Source organism: Triticum aestivum, chromosome 7A, assembly GCF_018294505.1.
Source record: "Triticum aestivum cultivar Chinese Spring chromosome 7A, IWGSC CS RefSeq v2.1, whole genome shotgun sequence".
Lineage (NCBI taxonomy): Eukaryota > Viridiplantae > Streptophyta > Magnoliopsida > Poales > Poaceae > Triticum > Triticum aestivum.
In genome coordinates, this window is record NC_057812.1 from 95637937 (window position 1) to 95652090 (window position 14154).

Consider the following 14154-nt stretch of genomic DNA (forward strand, 5'->3'; position numbering starts at 1 on the left):
GGCAGATGGATGTCAAAACTGCATTCTTGAATGGATTTCTGAAAGAAGAGTTGTATATGATGCAACCGGAAGGTTTTGTCCATCCAAAGGGAGCTAACAAAGTGTGCAAGCTCCAGCGATCCATTTATGGACTGGTGTAAGCCTCTTGGAGTTGGAATAAATGCTTTGATAGTGTGATCAAAGCATTTAGTTTGATATATTGATATATTGATAGTCTGATCCATTTAATGATCGAGACATGAAGATTGATATATTGGAAGCCTATGTTTGGATATCGGAAGTGTTCCGGGTAAAATAGTGATTTTACCAGAGTACCGGAGGGGTTACCGGAACCCCCGGAGGCTATTGGGCCTTATGGGCCCAAGTGGAGGAAGAGGAGAGGTGGCCAAGGGGCAGCCGCGCGCCCTACCAAACGTCACAACGTAACTGGGTGATTATAAAGGTGCTCTACAGGTGTCTCCGAAGGTACTTGTTGGGTTGGCGTATTTCGAGATTAGGATTTGTCACTCAGATTGTCGGAGAGGTATCTCTCGGCCCTCTCGATAATGTACATCACTTAAGCCTTGCAAGCATTGCAAATAATGAGTTAGTTGCGGGATGATGTATTACGGAACGAGTAAAGAGACTTGCCAGTAACGAGATTGAACTAGGTATTGAGATACCGACGATCGAATCTCCGGCAAGTAACATACCGATGACAAAGGGAACAACGTATGTTGTTATGCGGTCTGACCGATAAAGATCTTCGTAGAATATGTAGGAGCCAATATGATCCAGGTTCCGCTATTGGTTATTGACCGAAGACGTGTCTCGGTCATCTCTAGATAGTTCTCGAACCCATAGGGTCCGCACGCTTAACGTTACGATGACAATTTCATTATGAGTTTATGTGTTTTGATGTACCGAAGGTTGTTCGGAGTCCTGGATGTGATCACGGACATGACGAGGAGTCTCCAAATGGTCGAGACATGAAGATTGATATATTGGAAGCTATGTTTGGATATCGGAAATGTTCCGGGTGAAATAGTGATTTTACCGGAGTACCGGAGGGGTTACCGGAACCCCCCGGAGGCTATTGGGCCTTATGGGCCCAAGTGGAGGAAGAAGAGAGGTGGCCAAGGGGCAGCCGCGCGCCCCTCCCCCCCCCCCCCCCCAAGTCCGAATTGGACAAGGAGGGGGGGCGGCGCCTCCCCTTTCCTTTCCCCTCTCTCCTCCCCCCCCCCCCCAAGTTCTAATCCAACTAGGAAAGAGGAGGGGAGTCCTACTCCCGGTGGGAGTAGGACTCCTCTGGCGCGCCTCCTCCTATGTCCGGCCGCACCCCCCCTTGCTCCTTTATATACGGGGGCAGGGGGCACCCCATAGACACAATAATTGATCATTGATTTCTTAGCCGTGTGCGGTGCCCCCCTCCACCATAGTCCACCTCGATAATACTGTAGCGGTGCTTAGGCGAAGCCCTGCGTCAGTAGAACATCAACATCGTCACCACGCCGTCGTGCTGACGAAACTCTCCCTCAACACTCGGCTGGATCGGAGTTCGAGGGACGTCATCGGGCTGAACGTGTGCTGAACTCGGAGGTGACGTACGTTCGGTACTTGATCGGTCGGATCGTGAAGACGTACGACTACATCAACCGCGTTGTGCTAACGCTTCCGCTTTCGGTCTACGAGGGTACGTGGAGAACACTCTCCCCTCTCGTTTCTATGCATCACCATGATCTTGCGTGTGCGTAGGAAATTTTTTGAAATTAATACGTTCCCCAACAGTCGAACCTAAGGAGGAGCTAAAGGTAGAACAAATATTCCCTTAAGTTCTATCGACCACCGATACAACTCTACGCACACTTAACGTTCGCTTTACCTAGAACAAGTATGAAACTAGAAGTACTTTGTAGGTGTTGTTGGATAAGTTTGCAAGATAATAAAGAGCACGTAAATAAAAGTTAGGGGCTGTTTAGATAAAGACACAACTAAGTTAGTTTCAGTAGAGAGCTTTTTGTCACCAGAAAGTTATTTGTCCGTAGATAATCGATGACTAGACCGGTAATCATTATTGCAATTTTATTTGAGGGAGAGGCATAAGCTAACATACTTTGTTTTCTTGAATCATATGCATTTATAATTGAAACTCTAGCAAGCATCCGCAACTACTAAAGATCATTAAGGTAAAACTCAACCATATAGCATTATAAGGCATCAAGTCTTTTTTTACTTTCATACGCAAACAAGCTACTTACTCAGGTTTGTGCTTCTGTCATTCACGCCACCCACCATAAGCAAATCATAAACATATTACAAACCGTACAACGGATATCCATCACGCTTGCGCGACACGGAAAATATCATAGGACAGCACCAGAGGCAGATTTGGGCCTGGAGCAACTGGGGCTGTAGCCCCAGGCGTGGCCCAACTAGCACCTATACGTCTGATAGGCAAAATTCCAGAATTTTAGATACAATGAAGCGCAGCCCCAGGCTTTAGCACATAGACGTGCAAGGCTACAATTATGCCAGCCCATTAGCCCAACTATAAGCCCTCCACGACTGTGCAATTCCCAGTCGATCAGAACTGAAAAGAAAATCGTGCAGTTGACCTACGCTCGATCCTCTCTTGCCCAATCGTTCCTAAAAAAATCTCTCGCCCGATTCATCAAACTAGAGAAACCCTCGCCTCGTCCAGATACTGCGCCGCCACCTAAGTCAACCTGCGATCCGTCCCGTCCGGCGTCCTGACCATCCGCCTTTGGTTCTTCCTGTTCTTCTCCAAGTCTCCAACTCCCGTGAAATTGTAGTGCGTCCACACCCGGTTCAACATGTAATTTGTAGTTTGTATCATGTAAATTCGTTTTTGCTACTTCCTCTATATCAGCCCATTTCGGTGAGTTGGTGATTTTAAATTTACTCCTTTTACTCAGGTCAATTTTATTTCATTATCAAGATGGAATCAGAAATCCAAGATGAGTCCATGAATCACAGCCTGGTAAGCTACATTGAGCTTGATGATCTACAAGGATTGATGATTTTAGATCGTACAGTGCTATATAAAATGAGGAAAACATGGGGCTATTGGCCTCGTGCAGTTTTTGAGAATGATATATTATGTTTTCGTTTTGTGCAAAATTATCATATGAACAATTGACTTGGTGTATATCCAGTGTCTTGATTTCAAATACTTGATTTTATGTTTTTAACTCAAGGCCCTTCTACTATTGTGGGTGAAGAAACGATGGCCTCAAATTGAGCAAGTCTTTGTTAATTTGGTACGAACGCTTGCTTGATGCACTTTGTTAAAACTATATTTTTATTGAATTTCCTCTCATGGTAACAATGAATTCATATTTAATTTTAAATATGAACTTGTAGCATACTTATAGCATGCTTTGATATGCGTAGTATTCGACATTATTTTTAGTAACTTAACTTTAGCCCCAGGCTTTGAGAAATTCTCGCTCCGCCTGTAGACAGCACCAATAATAAAACATGCAACTCAAACCAATCACGATCATCAATTAACCCATAGGACAAAACAGATCTACTCAAACATTGTAGGATAGCATACATCATTGGGAAATAATATAAATCGTTGAGCACCATGTTTAAGTAGAGATTACAGCGGGTAAAAGAGGGGTTACACCGCTGCAAAGAGGGGGGAAGAGTTGGTGATGATGGCGGTGAAGTTGTTGGTGTAGATCGTTGTCGCGATGATGGCCCCGGCGGCGTTCGGCGTCACCGGGAGAGAGGAGGAGAGAGCCCCCCTTCTTCTTCTTCTTCTTCTTCTTCTTCTTCCTTGACCTCCCCCCTAGATGGGAGAAGGGTTTTCCCTCTGGTCCATGGCCTCCATGGCGGCGGAGGGGCGAGAGCCCCTCAGAGATTGGATCTCTCTCTGTTTCCTTCTGTTTCTGCGCTCCTCGATTCTTCCTTTTCACCATTTCTTAAATTCTCAGAGATCCGTAACTTCGATTAGGCTGAAATTTTGATACGATTTTTATCCGGATATTGGCTTTCTTGCGACGAAAGAAGGGCACCAAGTGCCTTACGGAGTGGCCACGAGGGCCCATGGTGCGCCCCTCACCCTCGGGCATCGTCTCACATTGATTCCACTTCCCAAAATTCACATATATTCCAAAAAAATCTCCGTAAGTTTTTATCCCGTTTGGACTCCGTTTGATATGGATTTTCTACGAAACAAAAAACATGCAACAAACAAGAACTGTCACTGGGCACTGGATCAATATGTTAGTCCCAAAAATAGTATAAAAAGTTGCCAAAAGTATGTAAAAGTTGTATCATATTGGCATGAAACAATCAAAAATTATAGATACGACGGAGACGTATCAGATCTTCGAACGGATCTGGGTGAAAACCTGCTCTCGGCTAGCTGCCAAGGCCGGCGGTGGCGGTGCTGTCTGCGTCGCTCCCTTCTTAAAGGCATCGCCGTGGAGAAGTTTAAGGTCACTCTATGCTACCTCCAAGGAAAACTCTAGATCAATAGATCAGATGACGGTGGCGCTATGGTGTCGTTTCCCTCTTGGAGGTGTCATTCATGGAGGTGTACACGGACCGAGGGGCCAGTGGAAGGCTTTTTGGTGGAGCGGTGCTTCAGCTTACACATTGATGGCGGCAGATCTCGGCGGCATGGCGCCGTGGAGACTCGACTTCTGATGCGTGGAGATGGACTCGTGCAGGGAGGTGGCGCTGTCTGGCGTCGTGGTGGCATCGACGGCAACTAGAACGGGCAAGGTTGATGCAGCAGTACTGCACTGAAGATGGATTGGTGGCAGGTGGTTACGGCGACCTCATACTCGGTAGGCGTCCTGGTTGAGAAGTGCGCCGGACTGGTGGGTATCCCATACCCGGCACGCGTCCTGGTTGGGACCTCAGGTCTTAAATGATATGTTTGGCTGTGCGGTCTGTTTGGTATTAGGCCCAGACTATCAGCATCCCTTTATCAACTAGATAGGAGTGGCGATAGATGTTGCCTAGACGGTGGCTTTAGTCTTACTGTTGTATGACTTTGTAAAGTCTTGTGTGAATAATTAATAAAGTGGCTACATGCATCGTCTAGATGCAGAGGCCAGGGTACTCCTCCTTTTGTAAAAAAAAGTTTAGCAATCCTGTGCAAAAAGTTAAAAAAAATCATTAGTACACTTTGTGGACGTTTGGGCCAGCCGTCTTCATTGAGCCGCATTTGCATTTTTAGTTTGATGATACAGACAGCACGACATGTGTAATGTGTTCAGCTGAAGCTACGTATGTAATGTATGAAGCATCTGCTCTGTAAAATGAGACCCGCTACCGCTGTGGGAGGATATTTCGTGTCGCCAGCCACTAGCTTCATCAGACGCGCTGCGCCGAACAACTTAACTGTTGCTCCCTTATCGGATCAAAACAGATCTTGTCAGGAACGTCAACAACAACACATGACATGTGAGGATCACGATGAGGGCAACCGCAACCTTTGTCCCTTAGCTACCTCCTCTCCTTATCGTCGACGACGTGTGCGACCACCATAATTCCCAGGCTCCCAGGACCTACGACTGATCGTCGAGGCCAGCCGAGGTATCGTCGTCACATAGATCGAGCGCTACTGAAAGACCAAACCAACCACGGAAGGTCGTGCAATCGCATCTATGGAAAGCACAGGGGGAGCGAGACCAACGTCGACGGTGCAGGAGCTCGCCGGCGCCCACGGCAAGCCCGACGTGCCGGCCCGGTACGTCTCACGCAGTCACCACGAAAACGGCCAGCACCCCACCGCGGCGCCGGTCCCTGTCATCGACATCGGCCGCCTTTTCAAGCAGGAGGGCGCCGCCGCAGCTGACGGCGAAGAGGCGAAGCTCCGGCAGGCGCTCGAGTCGTGGGGCCTCTTCCTGGTAATTAATCATCTATTCTCTCGTCGCTGAGCGAAATCGATCAAGCTTGCGTGTTGAGCGAGCGTACCGTGTCGTCTGTCGTGTGTGTCTGCAGGTGACTAACCACGGCGTCGACACCTCGGTGATGGACGGCATGATGGTCGCGTCAAGGGAGTTCTTCCGGCAGCCACCCGAAGAGAAACAGAGATACATCAACCTTATCGGGGGCGAGCGGTTCCAGCTCGAGGGGTACGGGACCGACCGGGTGAGCTCGGCGGAGCAGATCCTCGACTGGTCCGACCGCCTCTACCTCAGGGTGGAGCCCGAAGACGAGCGCAGCCTCGCCCTCTGGCCAGCGCATCCTCAAACCTTCATGTGATCAGTGATCACACAAAGATTGATGCGATCGTCGTCTCGAAAAATAATATAGGAAATATCAAGCTCATCAACTCTTTTTTTTTTACAGGAATCTTCTGCACGAGTTCACCACGAAATGTAGGGTGGTGAAGGATGGACTGGTCCAGGCAATGGCGAGGCTGCTGGGGCTCGACGACGACTATATAATGGACCAGTTTGGGGAGAAGGCTGACACTTACGCTAGATTCAGCTACTACCCGGAGTGCCCGAGGCCGGAGCTTGTGTTCGGCCTGAAGCCCCACTCCGATGGGAGCGTTCTTACCGTGCTCATGGTCGATGACACCATTGGTGGGCTCCAGATTTTGAGAGATGGTGTCTGGTTCATGTACCAATTGTTCCTCACACCCTGCTGATCAACATAGGAGACCAAACTGAGGTAAACACCATCACCTCCACGCTCGCAGTATGCCAATCGAACCGCTACTGTCTCTGTTCCAGTTCCAAAATATAGAAAGCTTAAATATAAACATTTAGAATATGGAAACATATTTTATTATGAATATAATAGTATTGATTTTGATTTGTTAGATGTTTTATATAAATTCGGTCAAGGTTTACTAAACTTGACTCAAGACAAAACTAGTATGCACTATATTTTAATGTTTGAAGAAACATTTTATCTTTGACCTTTGGTTAAAATATTATTTAGAATTTTAGATGAAAATGTAACATTACAATATTAATGAAGTTGTTCCACAATATTTTTCCCAGATTTATATGAGACAATGAAGATATAGCGTGTCCAGATCATGGTTTTATGCAGAAACTTGAGTCATCTTGCCACCAATGATTTAGTATGGAGTTTATTTCATATATTCTCACTGCTTATTTCTAATTTGTATCTATATCAATATAAAGATCACAGGTTGTAGAAAAATGGCATGCCTCCGTTAATCACACATAAACTTATGGTTCTTAGTTATACTTGTTGTCTCCTAATTATTTAATCCCTAAATTTATTTTGTATACATGACAATTGTTGGTTTTCTTGAAAAAACTATGCGATATTTATTTTATAAAAAATATCTTCGCTTCAGCTTTGCATGCTATTTGAAAATTTCCAAACAGTGTTTCTAATTCATAGAAAAGTTATACAACGATTGCTACATGTGGGCTTATAATTTTCTTGTGCTTCTAACATCTTTGTTTATGGAAGTATGTAAAATTACATGGTTTTACAATTTTCAAACATGTCAAGGATAACAATGGTAAGAAAAGACGTCATAACAATTGTAGTTTTCTTCCCACATTTGTGATACCAGTCATTATTAACTGTTATATATACATTATATTTCAAAATGATTACGGGTCTACCTCCGCCATGGGTGGATCAGTTAGGAAGGTGGTCAGAGGTGAAAATATTCATCACACATCGAAAAGTCCCCCAAACTCTTGGCCTAATCATAAAAAAATTGTAACAGATAATGAGCAATGGAATCTTCAAAAGCCCCGTGCATAGAGTTGTGACAAATGCTGAGAAAGAAAGGCTATCGCTGGCTCTATTCTACTCGGTTGATCCTGAGAGAGAAATTGAGCCAGCGACTCAGCTGGTAGATGAGAAGAGACCAGCGTTGTACAGAAAGGTCAAGGTGAAGGACTACATTGCTGGACTCTATGAACATGTGTCTCAAGGAACGATGGTTATTGACACAGTGAAGATATAAATAAGTGTGGTATCATGTTGGTAATGCAAAACGTGTAATCGTTCTAGGAACAATTTATCTCCATATATTGTTGCATGTTAACTCTATTAAGTACTCCCTTTGTTCAGCATCACATGTCAGTCTTGAATTTTGCTGCCATCCAGGCAAAGCTCCGGTCAGTGGTCAGTGGCGGAGGGACTCTTGCTAACGTGGGCATGAAGGTCGTGGGCATGGCGGCGGATCGCGGCGCCAATTTTGTTGGCGGGCTGTCCTTCCCAGTGAACGACAGCAGGCTAGTGGTGGAACGCTCCTTCGTGTCTTCTCTTGGGTGCCTCACCTTCTGGTTGTGCTGCTCAGCCTGAGCATGGCATGGGTCGGTGGTCATCGATGCTGGCGGAGCTTTGATCTACGGATGCTGGCTGGGCTTGATCTACGGCGTGGTGATTGTTGTTGCCATCGTGCGATGATACCCATCGTTCTGATCTAGCCAAACATGGGTGGGTTTCCGGAGCGGTCGTCCCATCACCTAGATTCACCCGTGGGGGGTGACCACTCTGGCCTGCGGCAACAGTCTTGATGCAGACTGCGATGGCCACCTAAAGTTCTTTGGAAGGGTTTCTCCCTTCAGATCCGAAGGTTGACTTCGGCAGCAAGATGCAAACTATGGACAACGGTTTGACGCATTGGGATGTTTGTGCAGCAACGGTGGTCGCACATCGCACGTGGATGCTGGGTTCACGAAAAAGTGGTGGTGACAACATATGAGTGATATCGATGGTGGTGCTAATCAAGCACCCCGATCACGAGCTTCGGGGTGAAAACCTAGGTCTGATCCGAATTGGTTATACCTGGCAATGGCGATGTTTTTACCATCGTTACCTTGCTAGAGGCATTGCTCGGACTAATTCTTCAAGGTGAAAACCTAGATTCTAGCATTTTGTGGTTGGATCCTGCGACGACAGCGTTTGATCACCACTCCTATTCTGAAAGCGTTGTTGTTGAGTAAACTCGTCATTTGTGTGATGTCATGACATGATTGGTGTGGATATGGTCATTGTTGTAGTTTGCCGATCACGAAACTGATTAGTTTGGTTTTTTTTCCTCGCTTGCTCATATCTTTGGTCTTGCATGACTTTGCCATTTGCCGATGTGTTTTTTTGTGTTCGTGTTGGCTGTGTACATTCTATCTATGCAGCGATCAGGTGTGTACACTTAATGCTTCATTTTAAGCTAATAAAATCCACTCTTTGTGGAGAAAAATGATTTCATTTATCGTCCATGGTTCAGCCCTATGCCACATGCCCACCGTATATATAATACGGCAGCCAGCCTAGTGCCAGTTTTTTTTTTGGCGCGGTCAGCCTAGTGACTGTTAGGTGCAACTCAAACCTTATCGTGTTTGAGTTTACTGAAAAATTTGAAATTTAAGGCTATCAATTTATTTTACTTTAGCAGCAATGACAACTCCTCTGATCGGCGGCTAGCCGGCTACACCTCTGATCGGCACGTTGTCGCTCGCTGACAGCCGGCGACATATCACATAACATAGCATGTGGAGACGAGGATGGCCGAGACTGCAACATTCGTCCGTAGTACTGAAAGATGGGCACGATAACAGCAGTGACCAATGGGAAAATATTGTCGCACGTCACGTTGAACGAGCGCTACTTTTCTACTGAAGAGACCACATGATGGCTGGTGGGATTGGTGTATCTATGGAAAGCACGGGGGGAGCGAGAGCGCCCACGACGGTGCAGGAGCTGGCCGGCGCCCTCGCCGCGCCCGTCGTGCCGGCCCGGTACGTCGTGCGCGGACAACACGACCACGACCAGCAGCCTGCGACGGCGGTAGTGGCGCCAATCCCTGTCATCGACCTCGGCCGCCTTTTCAAGCTGGACGACACCACCGCTTCTGCCGAGGAGGCAGCGAAGCTCCGGCTGGCGCTTGAGTCGTGGGGTCTCTTCCTGGTAAGCAGTGATAACGACTTGAAATTTTGGAGCGGTATCAAGCGACAAGCGTCGGTGTTAAGCATACCATGTTGTGCCCCTGCAGGTGACTAACCACGGCGTAGATGCCGCCGTGATGGATGGCATGATGGCCGCTTCGAGGGAGTTCTTTCAGCGGCAACCGGAAGAGAAGCAGAGATACACCAACCTGATCGGCGGCGAGCGGTTCCAGCTCGAGGGGTACGGGACCGACCAGGTGAGCTCGCCGGACCAGATCCTAGACTGGTCCGACCGCCTCTTCCTCAAGGTGGAGCCGGAGGACGAACGGAGCCTCGCCCTCTGGCCGGCGCACCCCGAAACCTTCAGGTGACCGATCTCACAAACATGAATAATGTGATATATCTAAAAATTGTACTGTTGAGGATATATTGTTCTTGGTTTTCATGTTCAGGGATCTTCTTGACGAGTTCACGAATAAATGTGGGGAAGTGAAGGATGGTCTGCTCCGGGCAATGTCAAAGCTGCTGGAGCTCCACGATGACTACTTCGTGGACCAGCTTGGGGAGAGAGCTGACACTTATGTTAGATTCAGCTACTACCCAGAGTGCCCAAGGCCGGAGCTCGTGTTCGGCCTTAAGCCCCACTCTGATGGGAGTGTTCTTACCGTGCTCATGGTCGATGACGTTGTTGGTGGCCTGCAACTCCTTAGAGACGGCGTTTGGTGGGATGTACCGGTCGTGCCCCACACCCTACTGGTCAACGTAGGAGACCAAACTGAGGTAAACACCGTTCCCTAGCTCATGGTTAAAGAAAAGGCAAATATCAATGTAGCATGTATTCAAGAATAAATGAGTTATGTATAAAGTACACAATATAGTTAGATGTGTGCATCGCAGTGAAGCAGAGACCAGGGGCACACCCGTCTTAAAAATACTTCTGAATATTGTGTATGATTTTTATTGCATGATAATTAATATTTACTATAATAATGTATGATTTTATGCTAACATATCCATATAAAACATAACAATAAAACTTACATGTTGGGGACATATGTGTCACACCTCTTTTCTACGGAGGAAAGAAAGTGTCACACACATAACCCTTGAACATTAATATTTTTTTGTTAAAAATAGCCAAGCTCTTCATCGCTCTTTCATGGTTTATGGCACAGATAATAAGCAATGGGATCTTCAAAAGCCCTGTGCATAGGGTTGTCACAAATGCTAAGAAAGAGAGGTTATCAGTGGTTTTGTTCTACTCCGCTCGTTCTGAAAGAGAGATCGAGCCAGCTATACTCAGCTGGTAGACGAGAAGAGGCCGGTGTTGTACAGAAAGATCAAGGTCAAGGACTACATTGCTGGACTCTATGAACATGTCTCTCAAGGGACAATGGTTATCGACACGGTGAAAATATTCTAAGTGCGGTGTCATGTGTTTCATGCAAATTCTTTTGCCATTCTGGGACCAATATACTCATCTGTTATTTGCATGCCGACTGTCAAGTGTCTTAAGTACTCCTTTTGTTAAACAACCCATGCCGTTTTCAGGTTTTTTGTGTGGTCTTCTGTGCATTGTTGTTTTTGGACATTTTCCAGTTTTGTTGTTTTTTGATGATATAAAATAAACTATTTATAAATCAACACTAAGAACAATCTCATATGATCATGAAAAATTGTACAAATACAAAATCATAAAGAATATCTTTATTGGAAGGCTGTAAGTACCGACTAAAAATAACTATTTACAAACTTAGAACTAACTATTTTCATCTCATTAGAACTACAAATACCGATAAAAAGTTAACTAAAAACATAAAACAAATCAGATTTGAAAAGGTTCACAAATTTGAAAACAGTTTATGAATTTGAAAAAAGGTTCATTACTCTGACAAAAGTTCGTGAGTTTGAAAAAGAAATTGCAGATTGGAGAAACATTCATTGATTTGACAAAAAATCATGAAATTGAAAAAAGTTCATGAGTTTGAAAAAGTTCACGGTTTTGAAGAAAGTTCATAAATTTGAAAAAAAGTTTGCGAGATTGAAAAAGGTTCACGAATTGGAAAAACATTCACGAATTTGGAAGTTCACGGATGTTTTTTCATATGACACAATTGGAATGTCGATGTTTGGAGGCGTTTAGATCATATATAATATGGATCGTTCGACCCAAATATTTAAGAGGTTGTCTTTCCTCCTCGACAGGAAAATCTTCATCCTCCTCCCGCCGGCTCCGTCGTCGATCCGCCCCACGTCTCCAACTTGAAAGTCGAACCGGAGATGGCTAATGAAGATATCATTGAGTTGATGGCTGTTGTGTATAATTGTGATCATTTTGTGAACAAGCATGCCGACTCCTTGCGGCCTGCTGGTGAGCTCCTGAAAAAGATTTCAAACATTGACTCTCAGAATTGGGGCCTAGTTAAAGTAGCGACTGCTCTCAAGATACTATGCTACCCTGAAGAGAAACTTCCCGGCGATCCTCTGGAGGCTTTCTCACGGAAGAGTATTCCAAGTTGGTGAATGATGGACCTCGATACGAAGGTAAATTTTTGAAGGTGTCTTGCAAGATTATCTTCGAAGAAATGATATCGGTCCGTCGCCATAGGAATAGGATGTTAAGACTCTTGGGCCATCACGTGAGGGAGGCAAGAAAAGCATATGATGTCGGAGAAGCTTCGACGAGCATCCCCTCAAAAAAGAGGCAACGCTTCGATGGGGCGGCTACTGAGCCGAGGAAAAAATTACGCTGGCCTCTGAAGCCGCTCAAGCCGCCACAGGCTTGCCGTCAATGCACCATGGCTACAGCCCCTTCCCAGGTGCGAGAGTGCTCCTGTTTGGACGAGCCGAGTAGGGATAGCTGTGCTCTGTTGTCGAAGATACAAGCGTTACGGTGCTTCAAGATGGCCACGAACCTGTGGAGCCGCGTAAAGACACTAGGTAGTTTATGAACCAAGCTAATTAAGCTCATCACCTTTTACATTTTCATGTTTTCTGATACTAAGGCACCATCGCCTGTGATACTTACGGGGTGTGCAATAGGCACGATCCACATCTCGATTCGTTTCTCCTCGTATAGTCGTATCGCAGCAAGCCAGCCGGGAGTTAGCTGCTTCTTTATTTTCTTGATAAAATAGGGGAAAAAAAGACAGCAGAAGACGATATGTAACGTTTTGCAGCGGAGGACGTGACATTCACACCGGTGCGTGGTCGAGAAAGCTCTTCTCTCGCTACGACGCCTCCTTCTGCCTTTCGTGCCCACACCTCGCCACAAAATGGCGAAGCCAAACGCCTCATTCATACCACCAATGATATGCCACGCTCCATTTTGGGTAGAGACATTCCACAACGTCCCCGTCAGTGTCAGAAAGGACACATGTGATAGTGTATCGATCATAGTAAAAAATTCATTGTTTGGCGCTTGGCTCTGTTGTTTCACAAAGATGCTCAGCCAGCTCTCTATCAAAGAGGGCCCATATGCATCTGGTCATTAGGCATTCAAGCAAAGAATGCCACCATGAGTCTGACAGCTACACATGGACTTGTTTGACATGTTTCTATGTGCTCTCACATCCTCTGTGGGTAGAGAATGTCTGGCTAATCTCCATAAGAACATGCGGATTTTACCTGTCAATGGAGTTTTCCACGAGAGCTTCCATGAGGTCGTGCCTCAGCCGTTGCTCAAAGAGCCTGACGAGCCATCCAGTCATTCTTCTCATCTCAGCTTCGTATGTATCATGATCCTATATGTGAATCTGATCAAGAAACAACCAAGATGCAGTTAAACCGAGCTCAAGTGAACACTAAAAAAAAAAATCAAATAATTTTGAATTTTTTTGTTGCAAACGTTGACAAAATATTTTGATTGCTTGCAATGTTTCATCATCGATGACATTCATGCAAGAGGTGGCAAAAAAACGATGCTCCAAAAATATTATTTTCAAAATCATTTTGGAGTATTGTTTTTTTTTACCACGTCTTCCATGAGTATCATTTCGTGATGAAACTTTGCAAACAATAAAAATAGTTGTCAATGTTTGCTAAAAAATATTAGATTTTTTTGATTTTTATTTATTTTACTGTTCACTCGAGCTCTTAGAAAGGCACTTTGGGAAATATCCGTTCTTTTTGAAGTATATATGATTTTTGTAGGGGTTCGAACTTCGAAGTATATATGATGCTTGATGCTGTTAAATTGTGGGCTGCACTACCACTTATGGACTTGGGCTTTGTTAATTGGATCAAAGAGAATTCCGCACAAAAATTGGGTCACTCCGGGGAGATGGGATCGGTGAGG

At 45.5% G+C, this 14154-nt stretch overlaps 2 pseudogenes; both read left to right on the forward strand.

Moving 5' to 3' along the window:
- The first annotated feature begins 5342 nt into the window (after positions 1–5342).
- On the forward strand, positions 5343–8974 carry LOC123152419 (protein SRG1-like; annotated as a pseudogene).
- A 115-nt stretch (positions 8975–9089) lies between these two features.
- LOC123152418 (protein SRG1-like) lies at positions 9090–11351 on the forward strand (annotated as a pseudogene).
- Positions 11352–14154: the final 2803 nt, after the last annotated feature.